Source organism: Meleagris gallopavo, chromosome Z, assembly GCF_000146605.3.
Source record: "Meleagris gallopavo isolate NT-WF06-2002-E0010 breed Aviagen turkey brand Nicholas breeding stock chromosome Z, Turkey_5.1, whole genome shotgun sequence".
Taxonomy (NCBI): domain Eukaryota; kingdom Metazoa; phylum Chordata; class Aves; order Galliformes; family Phasianidae; genus Meleagris; species Meleagris gallopavo.
This window is the reverse complement of record NC_015041.2, coordinates 37,219,467-37,224,564: the sequence shown is the minus strand read 5'-3', so window position 1 is coordinate 37,224,564 and position 5,098 is coordinate 37,219,467.

The window sequence follows — 5,098 nt, the reverse complement described above, 5'->3', positions numbered from 1 at the left end:
AAGTCTCGCCTGGACGCCTACCTGTGCGACCTGGTGTAGGGAACCTGCTTTGGCAGGGGGGTTGGTCTCGATGATCTCTAGAGGTCCCTTCCAACCCCTACAATTCTGTAATTCTGTGATTCTGCTTACCTGCACCCATCTATATCCTTCAGAAACAGACAAGAAAAACAGAACAGAACAGAAATAAGGGTGAACAACACAACAATCATTTCCATGAATATCAGCAAAAAGTACTCTATGAAATACAAGAGGAAACAGAACCAGGGAACTAGGCAGAGGCAATTCTCATTTTGAATGAACAATAATTGCAGTAAGCTTACTGCCCCCCTATGGCAGTAACTGCCTGTTCCCATGAAATAGGGTTGTAAGTTTATGAAAAGAAGCAGGGTTAGGACACTGTGGCTAGCATTCCTAGATTTGATCTAGGAAGACAGATTCCACAGTTTGAGAAGCGCTGCTACCAGTGAAGGTACCCCAGTTATTTAACCCAGGTTAAATAAATGACCCACTGAAAGGGACAGTAAGAGATGATGGCAAAGAGCTTGCTCCAATTCGGCAAATAAACTTCCCTTAGTGAATCTTTAAGGAAAATGCCAGCTCCTGCTGAAAACAATTACAATTAATGCCACTCAAACCCAAGTGCATGTGGAGCTCTGCTAAGTCCTTGCATTTTAGCTCGGCTTCACAAGGCAGCATTCCTCACATAACTTAAAAGAACAATAAAGGAAAAGAGAAGGCCAAAGTTCTCACTGTATGGCTTTACATCTTTATCTGTAAACTGTATGTTTACAGATAAAAAGCCAGTCATGCTGAAAAGTAATTCTTCAAGTAATCTTTTCAGAGGTCTTCTGGAACAAATACATAAATACACACTTTGCCACATGACACAACTACAGATTCCTACAGAGAGACTGCAGAATTGTAGCATCATAAAAGAATTACCTGCTTAATGAAAAAAAATACATATATAGTGTTAGCACCAAAGTGGAATAGTTTGGGAATTTTTTTTTGCTAGTAAAGAAGCCCATTTAAATAAATGGGAATAATAATAATTACAGTGATAAACATTATCAGCCTGGCAGATAGGATTCCAACACTCACAGAACAATAATCATTTGACATTAGATTTTATAGTCCTACCACCTCTCTCTATCTTTTTTAGTTCAAATTCATTTTGTGCTGTCATTCGTTGCCAAAATGACTTGTATACTGAACTGTTCAAAGTTTTCCTGAACAAGTTGTCCTCCTTCTTGAGACATCCAAAGAGAGCTACAAAAAGGAGTGGATCAGGAGTGACTTGCTGGTGTGCAAGAATTTTTTTTATTTTAGGATTTTGTTTTTTTTTTCCCCAAGTTCCGTAAGAACTCCAACAGAAAGACAGCTGTTGCATTTCCAGCCCCCTGTCTGTAGAAAAGACTTGATTTTTTCTCTCCAGCATCGTCAATATACAGCTGTATCAACAAATTCTGAGAAAGCAATGGAGATTGTTAACATTTCTTAGAATTATTAATTAACATTAACATTAACATTCTATCTATTATTTCTTAATCCAGGCATACAATAATTCTCTGCCAAGCCTTCTACCCCATATTTATTATTGCAAACAGAATCATTTCAAAATAGAAATCTTTCACATTTACCAACAGGCAAATATTTATTATTATAACTCAGAACTCTACATACAGTATTGCACAAAATTGTATCAATTGACAAAACAATGTGCCCATAGAACAGTAAATAGCACATAAGCAGAAGCTTATTTTAACAGACTGTGCGTTATGTGTCAGTAAATTAACACGTTTTAAAAGATTATTTCATGAGGGTATGAAAACGCAAACTTCCATTCAAGGCATATCACAAAACACATGAAAAAGATTAATGTGTGTGCACAGGTCCAAAAACATCCCCAAAACCAAATGCACACCAAAACAAGTGAAATGAGCAAAGTCAAAGCACTCTTAGCAAACACCAGTGCTACTACATTCATAGTCTTATCTGCTAGCAAGAAGCACAATCTGAAGAAATGCCCTCAGCTTGGTATTTTAGACATACTATCACATCAACCAAATTTTTGTTTGGCAGGATAAAAGGGTTTACAGCACTATAAATTCACCTAGCCAGTGTTACACCTGTTACTCCTGAATTACTGTATGAAATAAAGTAACTGTGTATAATAGTTGACTACTAAAAAGAGTTTTTAAATCAGAAGGTGACATAGTACATAACTAAAATTCAAGCATCTAATATTAAGCCATAGCTCTGGAAATTCTGGCCTTCAATTCCTATGCAGTACATACCAAGAATGATTTTTCATTTTTATTCTTGCCTCTACATATTTTCTCAAGCTAGGTGTAACTGGCTGCAATTCTATATCTTTAGCATGTCACTATTGCCAAGTTGTTCACAGGCAAGCGTAAATGATCCTAAGAGCCCAGTCCCCAAAATCCTCTACTTTCTATTTCCAATCTTTTGACTAAGTGTTCAGGTTAGTTTCCCAGATTAACTGTCTTGTCTACATAAGGAAATAGCTTAGCTGCACAATGTCCTCTTTAGACAATCAGGGAAATTAGAGATGAAAGGATGAACTGTACTTTTTTCCTATCAGCTTTGGGAAGGCCTGGAGAAAAGTTAACACTTCTGCCTGATTTCCAGTGAAAGACCATCAGCTTGAAAAACACTGCTTCAAAAAGGGAATTATCTGATTAGGAATAATCGGATATATATATTTTTAAATTACTGACAGAATTATTTTAAAACAATTACTCAATAAAGGCTTTTTTTTTTTAAATGATAAACAGTTTCCTGTTACTAAATTAACCCTTGGCTAGCCATTACATAGAAGTTACTGTAAGCTTTTAAAGTGAAAAATTCTAGTGCTACATAGTTACTAAGCAGAGTTTAGACTTCTAACAGAAGGAGTAGCATTCCTGGTTAGAAAAAAAAAGTTAAAAAGATTTCTCTCCCAGAAAAAGCAGCTTATGGCTTTGGTAGACAGATAGCATAATGAGAATATAAACACACTCTGAATACAGAATTAAAATTTTGAGTTTTGACACCTCTGTAATTTACGTCATGAAAAATAAACAACAGAAATGTGAGGAACAAGGGCTGTATCCTGCTTTAGCATTCCAGTACCTGAATATATTTTATGTTTTTGGAAATCATTAAGTACAACATAGGCTGTGCCTTCAACAAGGCAAGGAATGGGATTAAAATTCAGTTAGCATATTTTTAATTATTTCTACAAGCAGTGCTATAACAGCCTACCGCTACACTAATATACAAAATTCTTTTTGGACTTCTCTGGATTAAGAGGAAAGTAAGCTACCAGAAAACCTACACATAAAAACATGAAAGTATCAGAAATCTAAGAAAGGAAAGTAAGCATTTACATAATCAGTGAACTTAGAAGCTGAAGACCATATGCCTGTGTATATTTAACAACTATAAATGGTAATTTTTTTTCCTCCCCTAAATCAAACCATAATACTGGAATATACTTTTGGAAACTGCATCAGTTTTGGATGGGGAACGAGCTGAGTGAACAAAGAAAATTGCAAAGGAAAAGAACAGCAGTGTTTTATTTCCTTGGCATGTAAAAGCACAGTGACATTACGATATGACTTACTGCTCTTACCTTATGGATTCCAACTCATCACAAGTTACAACATAACTGCATCAGTGCTGCAATTTAACACACAATTTACATACTCAACACAATTTTATTTTTCTTAGTGGTGTCCAGACTTCACACACCCTAGAACCTGAAGAAAACTGATCTACTTCTGAAAGCCAAAAAGCAAGTGTCCTTTGATGTTTAAAGTGAAAGAAGTAGTCCTGAGATTTCAGATATTAAAGCTTTCTCCACAGCCACATGTTCCTTTAATGTTTGGATTATTGAAGACAAACTCACTGGACAATTTATCTTCTACATAGTCCATTTCAGTTCCTAGAAGTGTCAGCTGCGCTTTCTTCTCAATAAACACTCGTACTCCTTGAAGACAACAAAGAAAACAAATTTACATAGAGCAAAATCATTCATCGTTCACTTTGAGCTGTATTTCAAATAAAAGGGAAATGGTTAACTTTCAGTTTCCTAGAAGCAAAATTTGAAGACATCAACACAACTTCTTTTTCCTTAACCTGTGACACTCTTCCATTTTTTATCCTAATATAAAATCTGAATAACAATCTTAGTAGTAGTTCATGTTATGAACCAGAAAGAGATTTCTTTTCTAAGGTATGGAAAGCTGTGAGTAAGTTGCTTTAGCTGTTTATAGAGTAGAAGATAACAGAAATAACATCAGTGAACAACAGCAAGAACTGGTTAAGTTATATAAGCAACTGCCAGAAAGCTGTTCTATTACAGTGAAAATTGAAGTAAAACACACTGGTATAGCAACACAAGTCTGCAGGAAACAAAGTTGAACTTACCCCAAACAGATTTTCAGGAAAAATTTGGATAGCAATTAACACAGAAGGCTAAATGTAATGCAAAATTTTACAGACTTGAACCCTAAGCAGTCACTTGCTACCTAAAAGCCAGAAAATTTGGGCTGAAATCCAAAACCACCAGCCTGATGAGTACAGAGCTAAATAAAAGTCAGCCTTTAGTGGAAATCAGTCTAGAAGCAGCCAAACAAAATAGAAAGCAGAGACATCTGAAATGCTGTCCGTCTTTGGACCTTCAAGTCTCTCCCTTGACTGAGGGAAACAGAAACTGCTTTTATCTTCCTTAAGATCCAAACCAGAAAATCTTTTTTCAGCTCTATAAAGCCAGAGCAGCTCTGAGTCAAGCAGAGGTAACTCCAGAAGCAAGATAAGTTTGAAATCAAGAGGCACTTGCAGAATTATGTGGTAGTCTTGATCTCACATGCTCCAGTTCAATTTAGTCATTTGTTGTCCCAACTACTTCTTTTTGTAAGAGAATGAAATGTATTAGCTGGTCATAGATATCTACAACACAGCTATAAGATGGTCTCTGCTTAGCAGAATACTATTTATAAGGAAATAATTGCAATATCCCATTCTTATGCGTATTTCCTACTTTTCTGCCACATTTATTTTTTTGGTATGTAAATACAAGAGAACTCAGTAA